Source organism: Lampetra planeri, chromosome 11 (assembly GCF_965212315.1).
Source record: "Lampetra planeri chromosome 11, kcLamPlan1.2.h2, whole genome shotgun sequence".
Taxonomy (NCBI): Eukaryota; Metazoa; Chordata; class Hyperoartia; order Petromyzontiformes; family Petromyzontidae; genus Lampetra; species Lampetra planeri.
In genome coordinates, this window is record NC_136117.1 from 1278415 (window position 1) to 1291554 (window position 13140).

At 46.8% G+C, this 13140-nt stretch overlaps 1 long non-coding RNA gene across 1 annotated transcript in view; it reads left to right on the forward strand.

Moving 5' to 3' along the window:
- The first annotated feature begins 849 nt into the window (after window positions 1–849).
- LOC144721180 (uncharacterized) overlaps window positions 850–13140 on the forward strand; it is a 29360-nt gene continuing 17069 nt past the window's right edge. The window contains exons 1-4 of the long non-coding RNA XR_013585857.1: window positions 850–1475; window positions 7202–7252; window positions 9599–9629; window positions 9868–9948. This is a non-coding gene — a long non-coding RNA (uncharacterized LOC144721180). The remainder of the gene's footprint in view (window positions 1476–7201; window positions 7253–9598; window positions 9630–9867; window positions 9949–13140) is intronic.

Here is a 13140-nt window from a genome sequence, read left to right on the forward strand (position 1 = left end):
ATTTGATCAGTTCAGCTCGTGCCATTTCTCATAAACCCTGCCTTGAGCAAAACTGCAACCCTACGCGCCTTGTATTATTTGCGTTCTCAGCGATTTTCTGTCGACTTGCTGCAGGAGCTGGCAGGAAATACAGTTGTGGAAAATGTGTGGTTAATGTGGGCGCATAATCACGTGAACGCCGCGTGCACCCATTACACTCATTTATCGTGAAAACCCGGTGTCGTGAACGTGAATTACGAACACAGAGCTGCAGCTGTGACTGCAGGGAAAACTAAATTGTGAGTCTCTCTGTGTCCCAAAACTGCATTTTTGTGCCACGCGAAGCCCAGTGTTTAGCACTCCTCAACGACAGTGCTTAGACCGGTAACTCGCATGATGCGTGTTAAATACAACACAACACGCATTGAGTTCACTGCGGTATTAGTTGTGTCACAGTTCTGTGACACGATATGCCGCCGTACGTTAGTGTATTCGTTATGTGGAGGGAGAGATCCGAGACGGAGGGCGAATCGCCTGCTCGTTGACTTGGCAGCGAGGGACGCTGCGTGTTTCACAGCGAGAACCACGTCCATTGGCTCCACGTGCCCCCCTCCACCACCAGGGTCAGCGCCTTGGTTCACGCGGTGTTCGTGTGGGGAGGCGAAGCTACGTGCGGGTCGTGATTATAGTGCCCCTGCGTCGTCTACAAAGCCCTGTCACGTCGCTCAAGGTCACTTGAGGTGGTGGTGGTGGTGGTTTTGATTGCAGGTGAGATCGTGCGAGGCTGGGAGGCAGGGTGGAGAGGAGGCTATGGGACTGCTCACCCAGGAGAAGGTGCTTGGCTCGTTGCTCGTGGAGGAGGTACTGACGGTCAGGTTCGTGGTGCCGTCACGGCGACGCAACAGGCACTGCCCCCTTCCGAGTTTCCGTGGCAGTTGCGGTCAAGAGCTCGAGGGAGACTCAACTACCTCCTCCACCTCCACCACTAGTGACCTCCTCGCTGCGACACACCCGGGGCATATATATCGAGACACTTTATGCACACATGTGCACCTCCGATTAGCACAGTTGGCTAAGTACTGTCCAAGAGAAGTTCAACATACATACGTGTGAGCACTGTTTGAGCGGTGAGAGTTGAGAATCGCAGCGAAAATCTGCGACGCCAGAACTCGGGGAACGGCGCCGCGATGATGCAAGCACACAGCTGGAACTCCCCGCATCATCACACGCACGGGGGGGCACTCCCGCATCATCACACGCACGGGGGGGCACCCCCGCATCATCACAAGCACGGGGGGACACCCACCACGTGGCCGAACGGCCCCGTTGTGCGCACCCATGCGGGAGGTCCCGTGCTCGTGGCGTCGCCGCTACCGCGGCCGCCGCCTGCGTGGCGCAGGGCACGGGCGACGGCGCAGGGCGCGGCGCTGCTGCTACTGATGGCGCTGCTCGTCCTCTCGGTGCTGCCGCGACCCCTGCGCTACCAGGACGGCCACGTGAGTTTCACCTACTCCTCACCCACGTTCGCGTGTCGCCACAGTGGTGTGATGTCATCTTCCTCGCCTGGTATGCAGGAGGTGGGGGGTTCGATCCCGATCCTGACGCCTGCTTTATATTTTGAGTTTGCTTGTTCTCCTCGTAGTTGCGTGGATTTTTTATCCGTGTCCTCTGGTTTTCCCTCTACATTTAGAAACATGCATTGAGATTATTTAGATTATTTTGCTGCTATAAATGTCCTAATGATAAAACACTTTTGAGCTATCATTTGTGGCCAGGTCTCTTTCAAAAACAACCTAATACCTCATTGGGCTTTGTCTGGTAGGATGGGGATGGTTTAGTTTTATTTATATGTGTTTGGGTAAATTGTTTACCTTGGTTGTACTTTGCTCTACTATCATGTGTTTGTATTGTTTGTTGTTGAAACGTTGTTACCCACCCCTACTGGACAGCTGTGAAAAGAGCTTTATAGCTCATCGGATTCCTCCAGTATAAATACATATTCTGATTCTGTAGAATGTTACATGGCTAGCTGAATCTGCTCGCCATGTAATATTCCATCGCTCACAATCATTGCCGGTCTGTGGGGGCGATGTACGTAGCCTGTAACCCAGCGCTGTGGAGGCAGCGAGGGTTGATGGATCACCTGAAATAATGGGCGTCGAGGAGGCGCCATACCCTGGCTCGTCAGGAGATTGCAATACAGCAAAGTGTGGACCCCACCTGTCCCTTATGAATGGGGTAGAGTGAGTCCCCCTCCCATGCGTGGATTTTGTCCCGGTGCTCCGGTTTGCTCCCATATGTAAACACACATTAATTAGCGGATGCCACTTTACTACATAGAGAACCGCAGAGCTTGGGCAATTGTGAGCGCCGCCTCACCGCATGGGTTTCCTTCCTGCTTTGTCTGTGGTTCCTTGCGTCTCTTGAGGCGTCCTCTCTCTATGGGAGTGAGCGAACACTGCGCGTTATAAGTCGCAATTATAATTATTACATTCGCTATACATTTGTATTGGACAAATCATATATTTGTTTTTACTGTGTATGTAAGTTTGTGAAATGAGAGCACACACGAGAGCGAACTAAACAGTACAAACTTAATACCAAATAAATCAACATAACCCATTTATTAATCCGCTGCTGGATGATGACCACCCACATCGTGTGGATCACAGGGATGATTTGACCATACTTCACCATGCTGGTCAGTGCAGGTTTGTGGAGGAAGGTCTAGAACCTGCAGTTTAAATATCACTCGCCACTCATGTTACTATAGACGCGGCCTGGAATCAAACCCAGGTACCCGCTGGTACGTTGCACATTGCGCGATCCACCGCGCAACCGCTCCATACTTCAAACGCGACAATAGGACAAGACAAATGAGGCAGCACAAATGAGACAACGGAGCAAACTCAACAAATGCGTGTGGTACAAACACAGACAATGCCAACCTGGGATCGGTCACAACCGGGCGCTTTGCATTACCGGTATCGAGAGAACTGGGTAAAACCGGTTACCGGTTTGCCGCACAGACATGAATGTATCGAGCATTAAACGCAAAGGGTTTCGGTAGTCAACTGAAAAATGAAGGGCGTTGCCTATAGCGGTGTCAGGGCTCGCAGCAGCACACGGGACTCGCCACCCAAAGGAGTCACCGGTTCAATTCCATCTCCCGGAGTGGAATTTGAAACAATAGGGGCGAGTTTTAATCAGTGCATTCGTTTTTTTTATTCCACTGGACTCAGTTACTGGTTCCTTACCCACGGAAACGGTAGCCGATTCTTAAACAAGTTACCGTTTAACAATCCCAACATAAGAAACATGACGGCATACATCTAGATGCTGTACTTTCACAGGCCAATCGATATACTATATGAGACAGTACAGAAGTGTCAGAGCACGTGGCAGCAGTAGGATAAAGTGCAGATCAGAGAATACAAGTGAGACTACTACCGTAAGTATATTCAACTTATATCGCACCGTACGTAGCCAACCGTGCTCATCGGAGGTGCGGGAAACGACGGCGTGCAAGGACAGACTAGACATGCACAACACACGAGCCAGACACAACAAACTAGACAGACACAACACACAAACGTATCTTAGAAAGTACTGCTCGCCATTCCGATCTTAATTCTAAGTGAGATCTGAGTCGAACGTGTGGGGCTGCGTGACGGATAGGAGGGCTGATGGACAATGGAACATCCACCGAGAAGATGGAGCGATGAGATCAGCTCCGGTGCAGGTGGTGGGTGGATTGTTGCAATGCAGGATCGTGAGAGGTGGTGCCGGCTTGATTTGGGAAGTCTTCATCAAGCAGTGGATTGATCATGGCAATGATGATGATGAAGTGAGACCTATTGGGGAGCAGGGATTTTCTGGGTGAGGTCAGCACTTGCATCGTCAAGTAATTTGTTTTGACCCGGCGAGAATGCAAAAGACCAGGATGAATCTCATTTGCCACAGTGACCTGGGATGACATCCATAATGTAAGGAAAGTGGAGAACCCCCATGCGCAGCAGGATGTGGAATACTCTTTGTTTTTGTCGGTAAAGTCACGTAGGTTAAAAAGAAAACAAATAAATTAAATCACGACGTTTCGGAGGCAACACAAGCCTCCGTCTTCAGGTGGAACCGTCACAGCAAAATTACTGTATCAAGTGAAGAGAGCTCTAAGAGACACGACCTTATATACTGGTTAAGGGGAGGGGGAGGAGCCAAGATGGTCCGTGGGGGGGGGTACAAGCTGGTGAGGTGACGACCAATGCTGCAACTGCGGCTATGCCTGGAGCGGCAGCCGAGGCCTTGTGATGTAGATGGCGTAAGTAGATAAGAGAGCAAGGATTACGCTACCTTTTGTTATGCACGCCGGTGGGTTGCAGGGAAGTAGTGTGTGAAAAGCTAAAAAACTACTATGGCTGTACAATTATAAGGCAGCTAGAGTTTGGCTTGGTTGATGAAATTTTTCCAATGATTGCTTAGTTTTAAACCATCCTCTCGGTTGAAGTTGTGTCTATGTTTGTACAGTATATCTGGATGGCTTCATGGACAAATCTTTGGTAGTAACCGGGAAGTTTGCAGAGTACTTTGGTATCGGAGAAAATTATATCATGAGAACCCGTTGTGTTGAAACACAACGGGTTCTCATGATACAACGGGTTCTCATGAACATCAGCTACGGCCGAATAATTCGTTCTGCCATGTTTTAAATCTGATTTGTGCTCGCGAATTCGGTCAGAAATATGTCGCTTCGTCTCCCCAATATAGCAGTCACCACAGGCACAACTCTATTTGTAAACACCAGGGTACTGTAAGTCAGGACTGACATCCTTTACGGATGGGATCAGATCACGGATTTTGTGTACTGTATTGAATCGGACCTGGATCTTGTGTTTGCTTAGAATTTTGGAAATCTTTTTGGTAACGCCTGCTATGTATGGCAACGTGATGATTTTGATCAGAGTTTCAGGTGGTTGTTTCTGCATGGTGGGAGAAACAGCTTGGCGGATAGTATGGTCAGAGTATCCGTTCATCTTGAGGGCCAGCTGTACATGTTTTAATTCACTGGCCAGGTGGTGTTGGTCTGAGATGCAATGAGCCCTATGGTATAGTGTTTTGATGAGGGAATTCGTTTGAGCCGGGTGGTGGTGGGAATCAGGCTTCAAGTAGGAATCTGTGTGGGTGGCCTTCCTGTAAACAGAATCTCTCAAAGAGCCATCGGGCCTCCTCTCAAACAGAACATCCAAGAATGGTAGCTTGCCATCTGTCTCCACTTACATGGTACATTTGATGGATGGGTGTCTGGAATTCATGTGGTCTAGGAATTGGTTCAATGCTGGGAGGCCATGTGGCCAAATGACGAAAGTATCATCCACGAAAGGTGGATGTCTGGATGGCATCTGATTCGACTTTTTCCATGAAAACATTGGCTATCACTGGTGACAGGGGGGAACCCATAGGGGTACCCTCATTTTGTTTGTAGAAGGTACCATTCCAGGTAAAGTAAGTGTTGGTGAGGCAGTGCCTAACCGCTGCAGGTACATCCGGGTTCAGTCCAAGTCTTCAATCATTGTTATGGTGTCAGGCACTGGAACCTTGGTGAACAGAGAGACCACATCAAAACTAACGAGGACCTCGTCAGGAGACAGTACAATGTCCTTGACCATAGAAACCAATTGGGTTGAGTTAAGTACTGCTGAGGTGGTCTTGCCAGTGAAGGGAAGCAGAGTATCCAATAGAAAACAGGCTAGCTTGTAGGTAGGTGAGTTGATCGTGGACACGATGGGCCGTAGTGGGGTACCTTCTTTATGGATCTTGGGAAGACCATATAATCTGCTAGGTCTCGCAGCCGAGGGTTTTAGGGAGGGACATTTGGTTGGTTCAATTAGGGAAGTCGAACTGGTGATGATCTTGTTGGTTTTTGTCGTTAGGCTGTTAGTCGGATCACTTTTAATTTTGGAGTAACTACCATAATTGGGATGTCCTGGATTTTGTTGTTGTATGAGTTTTTATCCATGATGACAGTAACATTGCCCTTGTCGGCCAAGAGGATGACTATATCATCCCTCTTTTTGAAATTTGCGAGTTCAGAGCGTTCGTTTTTGCTAATGTTGCTAATGGGTTTCTTAGCATTCTAGAGAATAGTGGCTATTTCATCTCTCCCAGTGTCCGATTGGATGTGTCCTATGCCTTTGAGGGCTACATCGACCTGAGAAATCACATCCTCTACTGGTATATGTTTAGGAGTGAAAGCGAAATTCAGCCCTTTAGCCAGTACCGTTTTCATATTGTCCGAAATCGGGATGTTACTCTGATTGATAACGATCCCGTTAACATCCAGCTTTGTGATGTGTGGTTCTGGCTTCTTCTTTGATAGGAGGTTGAATTTAGCGATCAAGTTAGCTTTAAATTTGGCTGACAGTGAATCAGCAGAGGCAGCTGTCATGTTGTCAACGCGGTTCCAATCGGAAGGGGACATTTTTTGTGTTAACATTAAATGTGATTGCAAGAGAGTCTTGTCTAAACTATCGAGTTCAAATCGGATGTGGAATGTCAATGTCAACTTTCACCATGAAGTGAAACCACTCACGACTCGGGCGACCCGGCACACACTGTGAGAGGAGAAATCCATCGTCACCATTACCGCCGCTCGTTTTGTTGTTTTGAAATACATACTTGTGAACCCATACGGTGTATTCCGTATTCTTGTATGGGGAAATTGAGTTTTCAGGTCCATATAGCGTACAGCCGTTTCAATAGGACATTTTTTCATCTATTTGTTTGTGTTTCTCCCTTGTGATGAGACTTTGTAGGATGAACGTTGAGATTTATAAGGGCACGGGGTGACCAATAATGTCTGAATTGGTCTGTAATAAGGTAGGAACTGATAAGGGGTTGACAGGTATGAAATTCAGTAGTGTACTGTGGTGTAAAAAGCCACGAAACCGAAATACGGGGTTCTGTAAGCTGCATCGTCAGTGCGGACAGCACGCCACACAATCCAAGCGATCGTCGGAGTCGCCACTGCGTGTGGTCGCGGATGGTGCAGAGCCGCCCTGATCGAGCGTAGGAAATTCTATACCCATACAGTGTTCACTGTTAGATATTTTGAGTAATATATAATGATTGCATCGGTTGTGTTTGAAAGTGTAATAATGTTTTACATTTTGCCAGCAAACACAACTAAAATACAATGGCCACTGTGTTGTCTGCGCTCACCCCACAGTTAATATCGACCTGGAAAACAGACGACGAAGCGAATGCACACGCACAATGGGTAAGGAGTTCTCACGCCATGCACTCGTCATTCCGCCTGATTACGCAAACCCTGCCCATGGCGGTCTGCCAAGGCAGAATTCCATTGAACCTCTTGGTGTGCATTGCTACATGCGTACCACAAGCTTACATATGTAGTGAGTCCAACTGAATCGCAGACGTTGTTCCTTTTAGATGCAACACATTTATTTGTAACACGTAACACAAGGGGTAACTGCCCCTTCACCAGATACAGCCTAGGGTGGTGACCACCCAGCTAACTACTCTATACAGAGGAGTTACTGCTACGAAGGGTCGGGCCCTCACTCGGGTCCGCAACCACGTGGCTGCCTTGAAGAGCTTCCAGCTTGAGACGTAGAGCTTCCAGCGTGTAGATTGCAGCGACCCCGGTCCCTCTCAGAGACCCGCCTTATATCCCCCTACGGTCAGGGCTGCTCTGCCCTTGGCCCCGCCCGCCTTCTTGAGCCTTCTAGCTCCCTCTCAATCCCTCTCGAGAGCTCCCCCTGGACAGGTGATCACCCCCTAGTCCCCTCACCTGGGTGCCTCTCTATGGACACTCCAGATCACGTGTCTGCCGAGTCAACTAGAGTGCCATGGTCTGGGGCAGCCCTGTTCTTAGGCTGACACTCTTCCGCTCCCCCTCGTGGGAGCCCCCACCACATGCTATGCGTAGTGCCTGCGCTATCCAGCGCTCACCAAGCCCCGCTAGGGCTGGTACTACACCCGCTCACAGGGTGTATGCGATGACAGTGCATCGCGTGCCATGGCCCTCCCAGGTCGGCACCATACAGTGATATCCCCAATGTCACTACACATATAACCAATTACCTGGTGATGCTTCTGCTGCTGCGTTGGCAGTGGTTCGCAAGCACAATTAACAACAACTCCAAATAGTCGTGAGTAAAGCACTGACTTTTAAATAAAAATTACATAATAAGCAGCGTTTTGGGCAATTGCCCTTCTCGTAGCAAGAACAAGTTTTGTCCCCAATTTTACGATGTTAGAATGCCTTCCTGGAAACCCCGTCGTAAAAATCTGACGCTATTTTCCCAGAAAGTAGAAACAGTATCACTTGCCTACGTTTTTTCCCCCTTTGTCAGCCATATTTAATTGGGTTTAATGAGTAAAAATCCACATAACCACTTGAAAATAATAAAAGCTGCACGCCCAGCCACATAGGAACCAGACTGACTCCCTTCAAATGTTTTCCTGAGTCACGTCGGAAGGTGCGTCGTGAACCAAGTTTCTGCGTTGTAAATCGACCCATGGTGGAGCAATATAAACGTCGTAAATGTCAATCGTTGTAAATTTGACCGTCCTAAACCGGACACCGCCTCCATATATTGTTTCCTTTTGAGGCCACCGTGTTATTGATTAATGTGTTCAGTGTTGTGTACGCTTATTTGTGCTTTAACCTATAATGTTCCTCTATCCTTCTACTGTGACATCACTTTTGTAGATGTAAAGTTGGCTGGTTAATGTAAAGATATTCATATCGCTTACAATTAACTTAAAGATCATAACACATAATGCCCCACGACAACGCACAATAAGTCTGTATACAGTGCAAACAATGGGCTTTGTAGTAGTAGGTTAATCAGAGGTGGGACAAAGTCATTGTTATGCAAGTCCAAGTCGAGTCGCAAGTCATCAAATTCATGACTCGAGTCTGACTCGAGTCCAAGTCACATGACTCGAGTCCACACCTCTGGTAGGTTTTTACCCTTTTAAACTGGTACAAAACTGACACCTTTATACAAGGCATCCTGTTTGCAATAACCACAACACAAGTAGTCAAAAATGCAAACAAAAAGAAGCAACTCTGATAATGATAATAATATGCACTGTCCTTGATAATGATAATATTATTATCATTATCAGAGTTGCTTCTTTTTGTTTGCATTTTTGACTACTTGTGTTGTGGTTATTGCAAACAGGATGCCTTGTATAAAGGTGTCAGTTTTGTACCAGTTTAAAAGGGTAAAAACCTACTACTATATTTTGCCAATGGTAAAGAGATCTCATAGTGTAAATGGGCTTTGTGTTGAACGGACTGCCATCATTCAGATGGAATGCTTTTGCCAATAACATCTTACACAACAGTATTTTTACACAAGTCTGGCACATTTTAATCTGTTATGTGTGTTTGTGCCTGTAGAGCTACTCCTAGACTGCTGCACCAAATTCAATGAATGAGGTGTAATTCTTTGCTTTTGCAGATTATGCAGTAAAAATATAAATAACCATAAAGTTACCGCTTTGACTATTACTATATACATGGGTTGATATCTACGTGCTCTTATTCATAACTATGTCATCCACTTATTTCATGTTACTTTTTTGGCAGCAATCAAGGTCTAACTTCACGGAGTATCTAGGTAAGCATTGTGTACTGTCCACCTCACTGCATGTCCTTATAACCTCGTGATAATGATCACACTGATTTCGAGTGGTACATAAAATGTCATGGCACGCTCTCGAGTGCTGAGGTTGCACGACAAGGTGGCGAAATCGCAGTGCACACGGTGAGTCATACAAACGGCATTTTCCAATCATTCTAGGCATTTTCCAATCATTCTAAACTCCATCTCTCGTGTCCTGTGTCTCCTATAATAGTTAACTCCCTCAAAGACATGAGCGAGCTGCTCAAGAAAACCCCAACACCGATCGCCCATCTCACGTTGGCGCACAATAAAGGTACTCTCATAAACGTACCCGGCGGTGACGCGGCCGAGAGGTACCGAGTTCACTGCTTGTTGTGGAGGTTCGTCATTTATATCCGGCAGGCCGCCCTGATTATGACTGTTCTCACCAAGCAAATAAACGCGATCTGTATTCTTAGGTTTTTTCGGTAAAGTCACGTAGGTAAAACATCAAAATTAATAAAAATAAAATAAAATAAAGATCACGACGTTTCGGAGGCAACACAAGTCGTGATCTTTATTTTATTTTTATTAATTTTGATGTTTTACCTACGTGACTTTACCGAAAAAACCTAAGAATATGAATCCTTGCAGTCACGAAAGCTTCAAATCTAGAATAAACGCGATCTGCTTCTTCGTCCCGATACTCGAAAAAAGTAGGCCGTTATGTGCCAGCGTCGTGGTTCAAATTAGAAAATTACTCTGAACTAAACAATTTTACTTATTTACCAGGTATAGCCCACTAATTTATAGCTCAACGAGGGTAGCTTATCATGTGGAAATGTAAATCAGTCCGATAATCTAAACAAATAATCTCCCCAATTGGTATTACATACAGTGAGTGGTGGAAATGGGCTGGAATGCCGTGGCAGGAGTACAATTCTTGACTTAAAGCTTTTGTGACTGAAATAATTCATATTCTTTGGGTCTTTCGGTAAAGCCAAGTAGATATAAAAACAATACAAAAATTCATGACGTTTCGATCGCAACACAAGCATTTGTCATCAGGTGAAAAAATATATCGGGAAAGCTGCTGAGGCAGGAAAAAATATACCAGGAGAGCTGCTAAAGCAGGATGTTATATAGGTTTGAAATGGGTGTAGCCTAAGGGTAAGTGGGCAGGGCTAGAGATGGAATTTGCATGTAAATGTAAGATCGAAGAGCTGATATACCTCCACAACTACGAAGCTGTGGGGGTTGCCAATGTATTGTGAGAGATTAGCATGTTAATCTGTTAACGTAAGATTAGCATGTCAATGTAAGAAAACCACCGCAACGGTGGCTGTGTTCGTGAGACATTTCGCTTGTTAAAAAACGAGAGCCACCGCCACATCGAGGGAAAGGAGCAGCGGTGGCTGTGTGAGACATTTAGCTTGTTACTGTAAAGACATTTAATCTGGTAACTAGAGAGTCGGAAATAACTGCTAACATCGGCAGGTAGGATGGAAACATCACAGCCAGTTATGACTTAAACTGGTTAATAACGTCCTTCCGATGATTGCTCAGTTTGTACCCATCTTCTCGGTTGAAATTGTGTCCGTGTTTATATATCTGGATGGCTTCATGAACAAATCTTTGTTGATAACCAGTGGGTTTGCAGAATACCTTCATCTTGGAAAAATCTATTTCGTGTGTGCCCACAGCATTAAAACAATGATCAGCCACGGCCGAGGTATTGGTCCTACCGTGTTTCAGATCTGCCTTATGCTCACGAACACGGTCCGAGACATGGACGCATTCCTGCAAACGTAGCAAGATTGGAAATCGCTGCAATCCTCAAAAACGCTAAGACACCTATTAGCAACATCAGCAAGGATGAGCGCTTTGAGCTTTCTCAACTGAAAATGAGAGATGACATAGTCATCCTCTCAGCCGACAAGGGCAATGCCACTGTCATCATGGACAAAACCACATACAATAACTAAATTCAGGACCTACTTAATTATGGCAGCTATACCAAAATCAATAGAGATCCTACCAACCGCCTGGTTACACAAACCAACAATATCATCACTGATTCGACATCTTTAATCGAACCAAACAAGCGGCTCTCTTTAAAACCCTCTGCTGCTAGACCACCCAGATTTAATGGCTTACCAAAAATCCGTGAAGAAGGTACACCACTCCGTCCAATCGTTTCCACCACAGACTCACCCACCTACAAACTGGTCCGATTTCTGTCTGAGACCTTACATCCATTCATTGGTAAGACCACCTCAGCTGCACTTGGTATCTCTAATTAAGGCCATCTCACTATCTCAATGTGATTTGCTTGTCAGTTTCAACGTAGTATCTTTGTTTACCAAAGTTCCTGTGCCTGATACCATTGCAATAATTGAATATTTGGCCAACAATAACTGAATGCTGATGTACCGGCCCTGGTTAAACACTGCCTCACCGATACTTACTGCACCTGGAATGGAACATTCTACAAACAAGTTGAAGGTACCCCAATGGGTTCTCCCTTATCTCCAGTTGTAGCCAATGTTTTCATGGAAACATTTGAGACAGATGCCATCCAGGTGTAGTGAGTCCAACTGAGTCACAGACATTGTTGCTTTTAGAGGCAACACATGTATTGTAACACCGAGACACAAAGGGGTAACGGCCCCTTTACCCGATATAGCCTAGGGTGGTGACCACCCAGCTAACTACGCTATACAGAGGGGTTAATGCTACGAAGGGTCGGACCATAACTTTGATCTCCAACTACGTGGTTGCTTCGTAAGACGAAGAGCTTCCAGCTTGAGATGTAGAGCTTCCTGCTTGTCGGTGTTGAGCTTCCAGCTTGTAGAATGCAGCGACCCTGGTCCCTCTAAGGGACCCGCCTTATATCCCCTTACGGTCGGGGCTGCTCCGCCCTCGGCCCCGCCCAGCTTCTCGAGCATTCTCGTTCCCTCTCAATCCTTCTCAAGAGCTCTCCCCGGACACGTGATCACCCACTAGCCCCCCCCCCCCCCCACCTGGGGCCCTCTGTGTGAACACTACGGATCTTGTGTCTGTGGGGTCAACCAGAGTGCCATGGCCCAGGGCAACCTTGCCCCTGGGCTGACACTCACCCACTCCCCCTCATGGGAGCCCCCACCACACGCTGTGCGTGGTGCCCACACTATCCCAGTGCTGACCAAGCCCCGCTAGGGCTGGTATTACACACAGCCACCCACACGGTGCTGTCCACATCGAACGGCACAGCCCTTCTGGGCCAGCACCATACAGTGACATCCCCAATATCACTACATCACCCCCCCTGTGTAGCATCCAGCCATCCCGGCTGTCAATTCCCCCTCTAAACGAACAATGAAGTGAAGTGTAACGAGAAAACACAGTGTGCCTCAACAATAACAAGAACACAAATAAATACTCCAACCCACCTGTACAAAAATTACACTATCCACAAATGTACAAACCAACTAGGGAGAAGTGCGTGAACCAAGAGGATCACGAAAACCGAGTTTTTGAGCGAGTC